Source organism: Lepus europaeus, chromosome X (genome assembly GCF_033115175.1).
Source record: "Lepus europaeus isolate LE1 chromosome X, mLepTim1.pri, whole genome shotgun sequence".
NCBI classification, from domain to species: domain Eukaryota; kingdom Metazoa; phylum Chordata; class Mammalia; order Lagomorpha; family Leporidae; genus Lepus; species Lepus europaeus.
In genome coordinates this window covers 117,328,483-117,345,803 of record NC_084850.1, presented here as the reverse complement: position 1 = coordinate 117,345,803, position 17,321 = coordinate 117,328,483, and the positions used below count along the sequence as shown (strand labels likewise).

The 17,321-nt window shown below is 40.9% G+C and overlaps 1 protein-coding gene across 13 annotated transcripts in view; it reads right to left on the bottom strand.

Moving 5' to 3' along the window:
• Window positions 1-17,321, bottom strand: part of DMD (dystrophin) — a 2,142,101-nt gene that overhangs the window by 29,788 nt on the left and 2,094,992 nt on the right. The gene's annotated exons all lie outside the window — the stretch shown is intronic.

Below are 17,321 nucleotides of genomic sequence, written 5' to 3'. Positions count from 1 at the left end.
GGTGCATCTGACCACCACCAAACAATAGCGAGCCAAAGAGAAGCACTAATAGATGGGTTTTATGATGACAATCTTACCAATGCTAAAAGAGCAAAATAAAACTTGAAGCTCTGGTGTGTGAAGAGAGATGCTTTTCAGTTTCTCATCTTACGCTAAAAGCCTGATGAGTGCTATGTTTCAGAAAAGTAAGCAGCAAACGATTTAATCATTTTGTAAATATTTCTTTACAATAGCATGAGGCTAAAAGTTGTATACTTCTATCGGCACTTTGCTTAAAAATTATCATATTTTCAACAGACATGCATAATAAACTAGGAATATACACATGGACCCCCACTTTACCAAAGTTATCATTTGTCTTATTTTCTTAAAACTTTTTTGAAGAATTCACATGTGATAGCTAAAGCTGAAGTTCCCCATAGACCCTCTTCAATACCGTACCATTCCCTCCTCACCCTTGCTCCCAAGGAGATCAAGCCACACTGAATTCCATGTCCATCAGTACCACGAATGTGTCCACAAATAGTAGGTTGAACTTAAAAACAGATGCTGATATTTAGCTGTTTTGCCCTCCTACAAAAATGGCCATTTTATCTAATGCAACCTAACAGCATGATTTGGCACGTTCTTAAATTTCACATTTAAGAACGTTACGTTTAAGCATGTACATACCGTTCTAAGAGTTGCCCTTCCACACTGTTTGGAGATGTGTCCGTGTTGATACATTAATAGTTTGCTATTTCAACTGCTGTCAAGCATTACTCTGTTGCTTCATTATGCCAATGACATTCTCCTGTCCGTGGACATTTAGGTTGTTTCCAACATTTCACTATTACAAATAGTAGTGATACAATGAACTTCCTTAGACCTGTCTCCTGGGTTACCTGTTTAAAAGATCCTTAACAGAGGTCTCATCTGTCTCAATGTGGTCTTGTTGAATCCTAGAAGCATCCTCGACATTCCTTCATGTCACCAAATTGCTCTAAGTGGTTTTGATAAAGTTAGACTCTCACTAGTAGTGGGTGAGGTTTTCCATTTGGCGACACCTTCATTAAATACTTGGTGTTATCAGACGTTTCATTTTTGGCCAGTCTGATGTTGTGGACTTTAATTTGCACGTCTCTCATTACTGGTGATGTTTTCATGTTCTCTTTATGCATTTCCCTTCTGGGTTGTTTCCTTATTAAATATATTTAATGTAAATATATATATATAAAATTATTCTTAACACATCCAATGATTAGTGTTGGATACAGTCTACATGATTATCTTTTGTGACTTACGGGCTTGGCAAACACTCTCTCTTGTCTTTGTCTCAATGCACCTTATCTCTGTTCTTGGTTCATGGCATCCTACAGTACACAAGATTCACATTGCAACACCCTTCTCCAAGAAAATCCTTCTTTATACCTGCATCTTAAAGTTTAAAACTTTGCTTTTCGCAGTTAGGGCATTACTCAGGATCTACTTTTGTGCTTGGTGTGCACATGATCTAATTTTACTTCCCTTGCCCCACCATACATAATCTGTCGAGCCCAGTCCATTCACAGCGTAGTTCATCCTTTCTCTGTACTATGCCAAGCATCCACAAATACATAGGTGTGCCTCTGCGTTCTCTAAATCTGTTCTGCTGATCTGCCTGGATAGCCCTGTGCAGATTAGGTTGTGTACTACAGCTCTAAATCCATTGGTATCTAGTGGGCCCCCTAGCCCCACTGGCTCTTCCGACCCCCTTTGATCCTCTTGGTGATTTTAGTATGAAATCCTCATATTAAATGAAAATTGTTGATGTTCCATTTAAATTAAACACATTTGTAGATTACACTGGAAAGCAGTGAGTTCTATTATTGAGTCTTCACATCCAGGAATGTGAAGTTCCTCTCTTATTCTGGGACCAGTTTTTTGTTTTTTTTAAGAGATTTATTTTATTTATTTGAAAGGCAGAGAAGGAGAGAAAGGTCTTCTATGCACTGGTTCACTCCCCAGATGGCCACAATGGCCGGAGCTGTGCTCATCTGAAGCCTGGAGCTTCTTCCAGGTCTCCCACGTGGATACTGCAGCCCAAGCACTGAGGCCACCTTCTGTTTCTTTCCCGGGCCATCAGCAGAGAGCTGGATGGGAAGCATGGGATGCTGGCGCTAAGGCCAGGGCTTTAACCCGCTTTGCCTCAGCACTGACCCTCTGGTGTCGTTTTATGTCCACGAATAATGTTTTCTATAAGCAAGCATTTAGCCCAGTGGTTCATATGCCAATTGAAACACCTGTATCCCCCACTGGAATTCCTGGTTTTTATTCTTGGCTCTTGACTCTGATTTTCAGACACCAGGAGACATCGGTGATGGCTCAAACATTTGGGTTCCTGCCACTGCCACTCAGATGGGCGGCATGGATGTTCCAGCCCTGGGCCAGTCTCGGCCATTGTGGGTATTTGGGGAGTGAACCAGGGATGGGAGATCTCTCTACCTCTCAAATAAATAGATGAATTTAAAATAATGTTTTGTATTGTGTATTTTCCTCTTTTCAGGTTGAAAAGGAAATACATGTCCTTCTTGTTAACACTTGAATTGCATAACCAAAGTTTTTCTCTGTATCATCTGATTTAGTTCAGTTCCTTAGACTTTATAATGCTATGTGTGTATTTTAATTCAACAGATAGTCACTTAACTTTATAATTTAACTGCATTTTAACTGGTGAATATCTGATCCTTTAAAAGTTAGCAATCCATCTTTTTGTGACTAGTTCATAGTTCACAAAAGCGTTCATTAAGTCCTAGAAAACGTGAATTTCCCCATTTGAAAGGTGGACTCTCCAAGTTATCTATATTAATTTTTTAATTCCTTTGTAGCTCTAGTTTTTTGTTAGTTTACAGAAATGCAATTATGGGTTTGTTCATTTCTCCTTTTAATTCACTTTACACATTGTTGGCCTTATGTAGTATACCTTTCTAGTTCCTAATGATGTTTTTGCTGTGCATTTTATTTCTATAGTGATTCTGCTTTATTTTGGTTATATTTTATCGATGTCCAAAGAAATACAAACAGTAGTAGCATGTGTTAAGGTCCCAAATGCTTTAGGATTTGCAGAGAATACAATGCCAATTGAGGACACCTCTGCCATTTGATACCCAGGGACGATTAGAACTCTTGACATCTTTCTTCCAGTGGTGATAAATACCTAAATAAGATGACAGATTTCTTTTGCACACAGGTGAGAGAAATTCCTATCCGCAGAGGAATATGGGAGATCGCAATCTGTGAGAAGACATTGAGTGGTGAGCAGATCCAGTCTTGAGAAAGTAATGTCTCAGGACTGGGTTTCCTGTTAAGAAAATACTTGTTTACTGTTCCATACCCGACATTCCACAGGGGAGGGCGTGTCAAAATCCTCGGCTTCACAATGCTGGATGTCCACATTGCAGCCGAAATCAAATCCCTTCTACGCTTATTTTGTTGCTGCTGTTACGGCACCATGTTACACGCGCTCTACGAGTTGACTTAAGTTCATACAGGAAATAAATGTATAATCTTTTTCATCCCCAGGAATAGACTCTCCTATCAGTACTGATTGAAATCCTATTGCCATCAATCTTTAAGGGTAGTCATTTGTGCCGTTTGTTTCATAGCAATCTACATTGACAAAGCAGTGGTAAGAAGTGATTTATCAAAGTTAAGTTTACCTGTAGCCAGATTCTGCACACTGGTCCTCTGGGTGTGAACCAACATATGTGACTGTTCACAATAATTAATTTCTGACTAACTGGCATTCAGCTAAATATTTGTGCAAACTTGAAGCAGCATCCAACGTTCACAAGGTCTCATTCTATAGGAATTACTTTCTGGGCTTTTTTTTTTTTTTTTTTTGTCCCCTGCCTGTAGTTATTCACTAAAAAAACCCCTACCTTCATTGAAATGTTCCAGCTGACAACACTTCTTTTATGCAGAATCCTATTCAAGTTTCTTCTTCTACCAGATTGGGCCATCCAGGATGTTCCTTTTGAAAACACTGTTTTCAGACAGGGACTTCGGGCTAGTACGAGTGATTCTTGCCCATCTACTTTTCACAAAGGCACTGACAGAAGACTATGTTTTCTAGAGAGTTCTTCCTAGGTATCTTGAACCTGTGGGCCTGGTCCTCCACAAGGCTCTCCTTTTATAAGAGTCTTTGTGCAGGAAACATGGTTTAGGATATAGAACACTTTACATGTCTGTGTGTGTGCTTTCCAGTGAAAACCAGAAAAGGCTTGTTTTAATCAGGCAGGGCTGAGCTGTCACGAATACCAATTGCTCCATGTAGCCCTTTCTTTCCTTCCCAGATTTTTACATTTTCTCTTGAAGCGCCATTTCCTTACAGATGCACATCTTTCTTCAATTCTACAAGACTTCCAGCTAGTACATGGCTTCCAATAGTCCTTCTCTGCTACTTTTCTGACACCCCTCAAATAAACTCTAAAATATACCTTAACCTTGTGGTCAGCTTTCTCTCTCTCTTAAATGCTTGTTTATCTTTATCTTTTTCCTCTCACTACACATGACACTAAAATTCTCAGCACCATCTTCTAATGACATTGCGTTTTTTGACTGGGTCCGGATTAGAGTTTATCCCATCTATTTAGTATGCTTTCATCAGCAAAGATGTCTTACACATATACCAGCTCTTCATCTATTTCTTGTTTTTTACTTTCTCATTTTAGTGACTAGTATTCCGATTTTGAGCATCCTAAATGTACATAATTTTACTTTGATTTAGACATAATCTGTTGGTGATTACGTGGGGGATGCTACTTTATGTCTTTTGCATTCTCTCTGTGTGTGCCTTCATATTTTTCCTCCTCTTCTACACTGATCTCTGTCAAGTGTTTTGTGTCTGCTCCCATCCACCCCTAGATCTTGTATTGGTGGTTGGCACCTGCTACCGTGAGTGATAATGGAGATATCACTAATGTCATCACCAGGCAGTAGGCAGATTGGGCCAGGTGCTGGTTTCCAGTCTGGGATTATTTCCTTCAAGACTGCACTCTTCTCCAAAATCCACACGTGGGGTCCATGGAAGCTATAGTTCCCCGTAGCAGTCAAAGCCATTTTTCATCATGTTCAGGTTTAAGTTTCTATGGGTGGTACTTTCCTCTGGGACCCTGATTTCAAACAGTAATTCTGCTACAGCTGAAGCCACAGCCTACTTACTGGTCACCATGTCCTGCTTTTAAAAATCTTTGTTATTTCCAGTCCACAGTGATACTCATCTTGTTGTAAAGCCCAGCTATGTCTTCTTCATTTGTCCTTCCATGTACTATCTACTACTGATAAATGGGAGGAGCAGAGGAAGAGGTCTTAAAGAGCTAATAGTCACTTAATCAGACACTACCGGAACACACTGACCTTGTAGATGTGTAGTCAAAGGTTCCCTTCATATTAATTCCAATCTGAACTCACTAAGCCATAGTAAATGAATCAAAAAAGAGCCTTTCCTTTTCCCTAAACAAACACAGAGAATATGTAAGCGCTCCTAGTAAGCTCAATAACAAACTTGGCCTTCCTGAAGCACGGTAAGTTGTGCCAAAATGTCTCAAAGTACAATAGAAGGGTACCTCAAAAGAGTTTGTGGAGCATGGACTATTTTGGTCCAAAAAATTCTGAACTCCATGCTTAGTCCATGAACTTTTTGAAGACCCCTGCACAAAGTTTTAAATGTTTACAAGGATTATCAAAAAGCAATGACTTTGACTAAATATTTTCTAGTAAATGCAGTCATGGTCACAAAGCTGTGCTTTTTAAGGCTTATAAATTAAGTCGTTTCCTTATGTTCAGAAGTCTATAGCAATACCTTTTAAAGTGCATTATGATGCTCAATTTTTTGACACAATATTTATAAGGCACATGTGGGAGATCATTCTCATAAGGGAACCATATTCGAGTTTAACCACAGGTACACGGTTTACTCATTTTAGCAGTTAGCTTTAAGAAAACCAAATAAATATTGACAGCAATCCATTTCCCCCCATTGGTGCTCTAATTGTTAGAATGTAGTCATTTCAATATAGATGAGTGTATGTCAGCAACCAGAGGACTCCACAGAGAATCTATTTACGTTCTTGATTATCTTGTAAATTATATTTCTCTGGTTGCTCCCTGAAGAACACTAATTCAGATTCACCACACACGGCTTCTGTCACTACAATTTCTTCCTGTAGCCAGTCATCCTAAAAAAGTCTCCCATGCATTATTAATTTCTTCTTCTCCATAGAGTGGAAAAAAAATCCCCTCATTCTACAACTATGCAGATGTATCTGATTAATTTTATGTCATAAAGTATATAAATGTGGTTGGCCAGATACAAATTTACATCCAGAAAAATTTCCTACCCAAGTAATGGGCGTAGGAGATGAATGAAATGGACAAAGCTTGTTGCCTTACCTCTACCTGCTGAGAACATTAAAGCACCTGGCCTCTTTAGCTATGATGATTTATGAGTGCCCTTCTAGCAATCATAACTAGCATGTACGATGAAGAACACTACAAGGATCTTTGTGTAATTTGTAATAACTTACAGAAGTCAAGGGATTTCAATGTAGGTCAGCTATTATTTAAATAGAACTTCCCTACTATGTGAAATCAAATAGTTGTATCATGATATTACAATAAGAAAGGCTACTTTCCAGTGATCAATGTCGTCGTCTATACACTGAAGCATAAGTGCACACAGGGTCCCGGTCATGAAATGGAACAACTACAAAGGCCTGTATCTGAAACTTTCATAGGGCATTATATCCTATCTTCCAGTCTATGTTCTGGCCAAGGTCGTAAATTTACAAAAAAAAAGAAATTCAAGACTGGTAATTGCACACAGCCTTTTCGATCACAATGAAAATATTTAAAACTATACTGTAAAATTGTAACAAACATACTCCTAAACTAGTCAGAACAAGACACTACTGAACCTTGGTATTACCTCTGTTAATTAAGGGGAAGCTCAGAGTGCAAGTCAGCGTGCACATCTTAGGTCTGCCTTAAACAAAACCACAAAAATGGCAGGATCCCCCCCCCCCCCGCTCAAACATTCAGAACTCTCAATTCTACCCTCTTTCCTATTGAAATTTGCTCAGTGTAAAGTTTTATGTAAGACATTTAAAACTCACTGAGATGCTATAATAATGTGCCATTTCTTCCAGTGATATTTGCATTTTAGAAGAGATGTTGAAGCAAGTAAAGGAAAAAAAGGTTGAAAAATGTAATTTTTTTGATACACCACCTTTCTGGTACTTTTATCACCCACGGCCGAGGAGGGAATTAGAACAGGGATTAAGAAATGGTCTTGGAGTCAGAGAGAGCTTGATTTACGACTTGTCTCGGCTCCGTGCTGAGGTTAGGCAACTAACCTCGGCACGCTGCTGCTTCTGAGGATTACTGCCCGTACAGTCCAGATTCTGTATGTAAAACTTTCTTAGTTATTTAGTACGGGCTGGACATGGTTCTATCGCTTACTATTGCTATTGTACTTGTTACTTCATTCTCCTTATAGTCTGTATTGTTTAGAGTTGGAACCTCAGGTGTGCTGAAAACTCGCAATTAAACCAAAGCAGTTCAATTATCTGAAATGAAAGCCATCTACTAAGACTTACTATGCTTGGCAGACAGTGTACATAAATAGTGCTTGGAGTTTGCCCTACACATATTTAAATTCTAGCCCTTGGCCATACTGTTGCTACCCCCAAACTTTAGGACAATCATGTATCTTCCAAGACCTGTGCTTTAGCAAAGTTTGTTACAGCTCAGCACCTGGATAAAATGCAATCAGTGCCGTGGATTGGACCAAGTCTACAGGGTTACTGTATCTCGCTGTGCTCTCTTTTCTGGATATGCCCTTGATACAGAGATCAATATCCTGCTCAAATCCCAAGAGACAGAACCTGACAGTATTAATTAGCTTTAGTGACTGAACTGCTATTCACAAACTCCTGATCAGCAACTATTGTCTCTAAATAAATGTATTAATCAAAAGGCCAATGCAAGAACAGAAGAATTCGCATCAGGACATAAAGCCGACAAACAAAACCCAAGACAAAAATAGTAGTGGCTGGTCTTCATTCAAAAGGCAAAGTAGGATTGGAGAGGCTTTAGAGGTAGAAAGTGTAGTCCCCAGGAATAGCACCGGAGGGAAAAGTATGTTCAGTTTTCAGACAAATATAGCAGAATGTCAAACTTTCATTGTCTGTAGTCAGCAAAAAGGCCTAAGCATCTCCAGGTGAATCATAATTGTAAATTTCATGTGTCCAGATTTGAGTCTCTCATGTGTAGTTAGACGCGGCCTTAAGTTCTCCCAATAAATTCAACTTGATGGCCTATTTTTCACTTCCTGGCATGCACTGTGGCACACTCTTACCATAGCTGATCCTATGGGCTCCTCTATTACAACAACAGAAGCACAGCCAGGACTTGCACTTGAATGCTCACAGCAGCTTTTCCAATAATAGCCAACAAGCGGAAACAACCCAAATGCCCATCAACTGATGAATAGCATAATATTTAGCATGAGGAAAAAAATGAAGTACTAATACATGCTACTACATACATGTCCCTTTCAAATCCAAAGAAGCTAGTCACAGAAGACCCTATGTTGCAATATTCCATTTTTATGAATGGTCCAAAATAAGCAAATTCATAGGGACTAAAGGGAGAATGTGGTTGGGAGTGGAGAGTGGTTACAGAAAAAAATGAGGGCGCCGGCACTGGGGTGTAGCAGGAAAAGCTGCCATCTGCATTGCTGGCATTCCATAGGGGCGCCAGTTCGAGTCCCAGCTGCTCCACTTTAAGCTCTCTGCTGATGGCCTGGCAAAGCAATAGAAGATGGCCCAAGTCCTTGGGCCCCTGCACCCATGTGGGAGACCCGGAGGAATCTCCTGGCTTCAGATCAGCACAGCTCTGGCCATTTGCAGAGTGAACCATTGGATAGAAGAACTCTCTCTGCCTCTGCTTCTCTGTAACTCTTTCAAATAAATAAAATCTTTAAAAAAAAGAGGAATGACTGAAACTATCCGCAAATTGTACGATGATAGTTGCACAACTGTGAACATACTAACAACTTGTGAATTAGCTCAATAAAGCTCTTATAAACAACTAAGTTTTAGATTCAAAATCTTATTTCTCATGGCACGAAGGTATTTCTGACTATGTAAGAATCAAGCTTTGGCTCATGAACATGAAACAGCAATGGAATGCACATGCCTGCAGAATTATCTGTGCAAATACTTACGACTCATATTTTCACATGATGGGCATTCAGAGCCCCAAAATGAGCCCAGAAAATGCTCAAGTCCGGGTTCACCTCAACTACTTAGATGGTTTCCGTATAATGGAAAAAAATGACACTATAATCTGAACAAGTATATTAAAGGAACTGGGGGAAGGCCCCAAATATCAGAAATGAGAAAAAGGGCAGCTGCAAACCCATCAAAGGGAATTCATCCATTTATTTGTGTAATGTACTTATGCACTCAGCACTGTGGAGATAAAGACAGATAAGGCCCTCTGCCTTACCCCTAAAGATCTCAGAGTCTAGGGCAGGGGTGGGGAGCCTTTTTTTCTGCCACAAGGCTACTTGGCTATTTCTAACATCATTCATGGGCCACACAAAATTCTCAACTTAAAAATTCGCCTGCTATAGCTATAGCTTTATTGAATTTGGAGTCCTACCTGCGGCTGCCTTGGCAGGGCCAGATCAAATGATTCTGCAGGCCGGATGTGCCCCATGCCTGCTCTAGTGTGTGGCCTATTGTTTAATCCCACCATGGAAAGAAAACGTAGATGAATGCAGAACAATTGGGAATCGTGCTCACTGCTAAAACTAAAAATAGAGGTTATTTTTAGCTTTGAAATGATCACCTGGATTTACTAGGAAATTATAGGAAAGGGAGTGTATGCATTTACTTATGATCTGTAGTTACAGCAGAGTGGTATCATAAAATAGCTCAAAATCTGGAGACACAAGAAAAGGTCATCTTTTAGTTACTAAGACAGTTAGAAAAAAAAAAGATGAGTTTAGCCATCTGCAGAAGCCATCCGTTTAAATAAGTGACACACACTAGGAAACCATTTCTAAGGAGGCTACTACTGGGGAATTGGGCATACCCAACTAAAATCAAATACTGCAGGAAGTTCTTGGTCTACTTCTAATAAAACTTTCTTCCAAGGAAGATCTTACCTTCTCTCCAGGCCTCTAGGACCAAGATTCCTACCCCTCAACTCATTCCTCTCAATCCAGACTTATAAAACTCTACACCTGGGGTCAGCATTGTGGCATAGCGAGTAAAGCCACTGCCTACAATGCCAGTATCCCATATGGGCGACGGTTCGTGTCCTGGCTGCTCGACTTCTGATTCAGCTCCCTGCTAAGGGCCTGGAAAAGCAGCAGAAGATGGCTCAAGTGTTTGGGCCCCTGCTACCCATATGGGAGACCTGGATGGAATTCTGAGCTCCTGGCTTCAGCCTGGCCCAGCCTCAGCCATATGGCCATTTAGGAAGTGAATCAGCAGACGGAAGCTCTCTCTCTCTTTCAAATAAATATTTAAAAATTATTAAAACTCCACACCTGTCTTTCCAATATTCTTCTAGAAATCTCCATTAGCTAGGGGCTCTATGAATTTGAACATGCTATGCAGCAAACCACACAAGGTTGATACAGTGATCACACATCTTCTAAATGTCAGTGCCAGAAAAGGAATCAGCTTCCTCAAGTAGCATTACACAGGACCATTAACTAGCTACACATACCCTTTAAATTTATACCTTAAACTTTGAAATGAAAGCCATACCTGCACCTCCATTTTAGGATGAAAGGGGAAATTTGTTGATTGTACTTTTAAATCACAATCGAGGAGAGCCCTCAACAACTGGCCTTTGCAGCTAAGTACTTAAAAAGATTTCACAGTAACTGTGATAGAAGCAAAAGTTGCTGACTCGAGCAAACGCCCTTCCACGTTAGCCAGTTAGTAAGAACTCCATACAGCAAGTGCACTGTGCCATGTCACTGGGAGGAATTTTTGCTGGTGGTTTGACTGAAAAGCCAGAGTATTCTGTGGGATATTCCACAACAACAACAAAAAAAGGGTACACAGAATTTTCTACAGACATGGGAGACGATTTAATACTCCAACTTTGGATTTTCCAGACTAAGTCATTCTGGCCTCCAGATCAATAGAGCTATTGTTTCACTACTAGACCATGGCAAAAAAAGTCAGGCTTCAACTGCAGGCACCTGTTACCCATAATGTCCCCAGAAAGACAATGGCTAGGCTTTTCAGTGGCTACAGTAGAAAGCTAACGATGCTGTCTTTTTGACTGATGCTCAAATTTTAGTACAGACTCGGATTTCTTGACCAACATGTGCTCTATGTAATATCATGACTGGGCTTGAGGTCAAGTGTAAGCAACACTGGATTAAATGAAGCTAAGCAAGTTTCTTTACTTGTAAACGTCTCAGTGCAAATGCTAATGTAATTATAGCTTTCCATTTTTCTTAGATTATCACAGAGGCATTCTACAGAACACACATTGGGCAACAGTCACTTTTATCCTTGAAGAACTGTCATCATTTCCTTGGTCTCTAATGTTAGGCTTTCCACAAGGATCAAAGGCCACCAGAGGCAGCCATGTAACATTTCCCTTGGTTTTTGTTACAAAAATGTTGATAAGGACACTTGGCAATATGTCAAGTGTAACACTGGTTCAGTGTTTAGGATGGCCTGAGTATGACTCCAACTCCATTCCTTGCAAGCTTTATGGACTATCTTTCATATTCTGTGCCCATGAGTCTGGAAGACAGGGCCTCTCATTCAGCGTTGTTGTAAGGATTCAATAGGATTTGTACCACTATTCGGTTCCTGTCCATGGCAAGCACTCAAATGATACCGATTTGCTTCTGTTGTTGTTATACAGGGCCAGGAAAATGATGGTGTTTCCTTAGGAAGTTGCATACTTCTCTGATCCGACATTAAGAGACAGACAAATCTTGATGTGCCTCCCATCTCCCTAGCTACAGGGAAGCTCAAGCATGCTAATCCTTACTCTGTTCACTGATCTATTTATACCGCAGGAATCTTACTGCTGTGGCTTTTTTTTTAAATATTCTTTTTGTAAACAAAAAATCAGTATAGGAAATTTCCATTTGAATGTGCTTTGGCAAATAGGAATCCCTATGCTTGATGTGTAACTCTAGTTACTGACCTTTTACAAGTCAGTAGATTTTCATGTGTGCACTATGATGTTCTTTGTTTTTAAATGACTATTTCCCAGTTTTTAAATTTAAAAATTCCTTTAGGTCTCAATTCTTCCCTTTCCCTCCTTCTCTGGCCTATTCATCCAGTACCTTCCAATTTCTCCATCCCTTCTTCACTTGCCTAAAAGTCCTTAGATCACCCCCTGCCAGCTTTCAAGACATTGTGCCATTGTATTTCTACAAATGTGCATGCCTTTAGCTCCTTGCCTACAATTATTTTTCTCTATCTTCTCAAAAAACCAAACAGAAACAAAAACCTTCCCATTTATCTGCTGATCCGATAAAATGCAAACTTCTTAGTAGGATACACAAAGTCCTTTAACCAGTAGTCTCCACCTGCCATTCCACTGCCCTCTTATTCCCTTGGGTCTATGCTAGACAGTATTCCTCAGGCCTGGAACACCTTTCAGTCTTCAACCTTAGCCTCCCTTTGAGAAGGTCTCCACACTCCATTCATCTCTGCGCTCATAGAGCACTTGTAACACTGAGCTGTCATTAGTGGATTCTATTTTCAGGCTGGTTATTGAATTTTAAGCTCCATGAGGGTAAGAACTAAGGCTTATTCATCTTTGTAGTCTCCATTTTTTAAAAAAAAAAAAAACAGTCAACATTTAACAACTGTCTGGAAAAGAACAAAAGTACATCCTTAGGCATGGGAAATAATGGAAGAAAGTGATGGCCATCATCATTTCTATTGTAGTGGGGTGGTGGTGGTGGTGGTAATAAAGGCCAAAAGGGGGATGACGGCCTTCATGGAAAATCGGATTCTAAGAAAGTCAGCCCCTAGCCAGCCTGTCCCAGGGAGATGGCAGCTGTACCTGTAGGATGTGAATACGCTGATCAGCAGAGGGTCTGTTGTAGGAAGCAGTTCTCGTGGCCATCTAGTTTCCTACACCAAAAGTCTAAACTCACCAGAGAACAGTTCAGCTTTATTCTGATTTCTAAAATATTGGATGCTACTACACAAAACCCTGGAGTAAAGTGACAATTCCAGTCTCTGAAACACATATATTCCAATCTTATTAGATCTACTGCTTGTACTTAAACCCCATATTGTTCCTTTAAAAACCTGTAATGCTATAGTACAATGAGGCAGTATAAGAGAGGGGGGGGGAGAGAGAGAGAGAGAGAGAGAGAGGAAAAATGGAGAAATAAACTGTCACTCTGCATTAACCTCTGACTTCCAAGAATTAGACACCATGAATGAGTCTTCCCAGAGTTCATTCAATTCCGGACTGAAGGGAATTTGGTTATATGGGACTGCTATTTAGAAACTGAGCCTCCGAATCATGACCTCACTCCAACCACAGGTACCTATCCTTCCTGCCCGAGTAGGGCTGAGATGGCTGACCCAATTCGTAAACCGCTTTTCCAACATAGTGCGTGTGCCCTTTAGCTCTTCCGTATCCTTGCCACAAAAGACCTCAGCCGTCTGATTTATGTGGTCAAATTAGCTTCCTTTTTCTAAAAACAGATCTGCCAAGGCGGATCCTGGGCGATAGCAGTGATGGATCAAACAGTTGGGTACCCACTAACCATGTGGGAGACCTGGATGGAGTTCCTGGTTCCCAACCTTGGCCTGGTCCAGCCCTGGTTGTTGTGGGCAGTTGGGGAGTGAATCCTCAGATGGTAGGTCTCTGTCTTTTCTGCTGTTCTGCCTCTCAAATAATTTTCTAAAAATTAAAAATTAAAGATTTCAGAAGCCCTTCCTTTTGAGGCCCATGTTGCCAAGTGAAAAAAATGTCTAGTTTCATTAAAATTCTCATACCACTCTTATCCTCCATTCCAAGTTAAAAAAAAAAAAAAGTGCAACAGCTGCGGAATCAGTTTCTATTAATGTTCAATGATGTCAATTGCACATCTGAACGTTCATGACATTAGCTTCCCCTCTCTCTCCTTCCTTATCCTAGATTCCTCACCTACCACGCTTGTCTTCAGAGCTTCTATTCCAGGCCATGCCTCCTCCTGTACCATTAACGTCCATCCCTCCAGCCTCCTATGAGAAAATACACCCGGCATTCCCAAATTCTTCTTCCCTTCTACTTCCAGCACATTCTTCTAGCTTGTGGACAGTAATTTTGGATTTTTAAGTGAAAAGAGAAGATAAGAATAAACACTGCACATGGGGCTGAGTTACGGCAGAGGGTTAAGCCATCACCTGCGATACCAGCATGCCATATTCAAGTGCTGGTTCTAGTCCTGGCTGTCCTGCTTCCAATCCAGCTCCCTGCTAATGTGCCTGGGAAAGCAGCAATAAACAGCCCAAGTATTTGGGCCTCTGGTACCCATGTGGGAGACCCAGACAGTTCCAGGTTCCTGGCTTCGGCCTGGGCCCACCCAGCCATTGCAGGCATTAGGGGAATAAACCAGTGGATGGATGATCTCTCTCTGTTCTGTCTCCGCCTCTGTCTCTCTTTCAAATAAATAAATCTTTTTAAAAAAGAGTGAACACTTAACAATATTGTATGATATAATTTCAACAACCACAGATATACTTGCAAATACGTACATACAGAGAGAGTATCTTTAGAAGGATACACAAGAAACCAATACAGGTGGTAGCTTCCAGACCTGGAAACACCATAGCCAAAGGCCAAGGTTGGAGACAAACTCATTTTTCTCTATATGCCTTTTTGAACCCTTGGGATTTTGGATAGCATTCCTGTTATTCTGTTTAGAAGCAATTAAATGAACATTTTAATGTTCATGTTTCCCAGAGTCCCATCAAACACAGCATTCTTCTTCGCCGTGTTCCCTGAGTAGATAAACTCATCCCTTCAGTTCCAGTGCCCTCCTAGGCGCCGGTGACTCCCAGACATCGTATCTCTGGCCCACTCCTCTCCTGCCAGCTTCCAAGTTCTGTTTCTCGCAGATTGTCAGCCATTTACATAGCCCTTGAGAAAGGAGCCCCAGCAATACTGCTGAATTAAAGGGGGCTTGCTGCTAGTCTTCCTGAATCGCTGCAGACAACAGTCATCTCACAGAGCACCCACCAGACCTGGGAATCAGTGCTTCCCTCTCCAGAGCCTTTGAACCACCAAATCAAACAGCTCTGCGCCTCCTCTGAAATTGATTCAAATCTAGCCTGTCCTCCTCACTTCTACCACCTCACTTAAGGCCCAAATCATCTCTCCTCGACTCCTATGCAACTCCCAAGTGAACTTCCTTTTCTTGCAGTTTTGTTCCTTTCAAAATCACCCTCCAAGGGCTGGTGCTGTGGTGTAGCTGATAAAGCTGCCACCTGAAGCAGTGGCATCCCATATGGGCGCCAGTTCTAGTCCTGGCTGCTCCACTTCCGATCCAGCTCTCTGCTATGGCCTTGGAAAGCAGTGGAAGGTGGCCCAAGTCCTTGGGCCCCTGCACCCACGTGGGAGACCCGGAAGAAGCTCCTGGCTCCTGGCTTTGGATTGGCGCAGCTCTGGCCATTGCAGCCGTTTGGGGAGTGAACCAACGGAAAGAAGATTTTGATCTCTCTCTCTCTGCCTCTCTATAACTCTGCCTTTCAAATAAATAACTCATTTAAAAAAAATCACCCTTCACACAGCTGTATGAATTTACATGCACATGTATGAGCTGTATGTATGGAAGAGGGATAGACAAAAGTATAGATCTCAGGGCATCCCTCCTGGCTGACTTCCTCGAGTGGTTCCCTATCCTAGGAGAGGAGGCATAAGCTCCTCAGAGTGGCAGCATGGTCTTTCTCACTGGGCCTTGTCCACCTGGCTAGCCTCAGCTCCTCCCACTGTTTGCCACGTTAGAAAAGTAATACAAGCGCAGTTTCCGCACATGTACCGTGCTACTCCTCGCTCTGACACTGTTGTTTATAGAGCGGTCCCTGGGTATCCATAGATGACTGGTTCTGGAATCTCCAGGTAATACCAAAATCTGGCATGCTCAAGCGTCTTATATTAACTGGCATGCTGTTTGCATATAACCTCTGCATAGCCTCCTGTCCACTTTTTAGAATTGATTATACTAATCAATATTATAATCTTTGATTGATTATAATATTAATCATCTTGCATAACCATTGGAGGAATTTAAAGGAGCAGTAGCAAGAGCAAACTCCAATTTAGACTGCACAGTGTAACTGCCCAACAATAAAACATATGAATGGTACTGCACAGGTACTGAGAATCCAGAGTTCCTGTTGTTATATAACATCTACTAACAGCCTTAATTAACTTGAGTTCATGGCGAATCGGGTTAGTGTTTGCCTGCCTTTTAAATTTGGAAACAATCTAATGAGTGTGCTATGTGAGTAGTAGAATGACAATGAGTCTTTGTCTCTCATAAAGGCTACCTTTTTATTGCCAAGATCATACCTTGAATTGCAGAGCAAGTCCTGGTTCATTTAGCAGTGCAGAGAATAAAACTTTAGGATTCAAACAAAGTCAAAAGACTGCAGGCTTTAACCCATGCAAGAAAAAAAAATAAACCTTGAGTTTACAATGCTAAGGATACACAATGAGAAAGATTCTCAGCATCCGGTTTGTCCCCACCAAGTTCACGTACCTCTGAATTATCTGTGGTAATGAGGGAGAGATAGGAGCATTATGCAGAAGTAAAATGTAGCTAGTCACCCAAACTTATTAGAGACACTATCAGGAAAATCTAGTCATATTTCTCCTCTGCCCAGAGCATTAGCCTTATCTTTGTGGCATAAATCTAGAATCAGGAAAAAAAAAAAACAGTGGGGAAGAAACATGGTGCCTGAGATTTGGAAAATTAATTTTTCATATTCTAAACTTATGACAAAGCAATGCTTGGGGCTAATCAAGGCAATTTAGAAAAAGGAAGTATTTTGAAAAGTGAGCAGAAAAAAAAGTCTTTGAAAAGCTTTTCTTGCGTTATGATTGAAATAAATTCAGCTTCATGTAAATTCAGTTATTAATCTATTCCAATATTTACTGCAGCAATTCAGGAAAATGCAATTCTAAAGTCAGAGATAAGATACCCCAGAGATCCCTCTCAAAGAGCCAACTTCAGTTTTCCAATGCGATCATGGAGAGGTGTGATGTATTCTACGCTGTGAAATAGTGGAGTAAGTTAA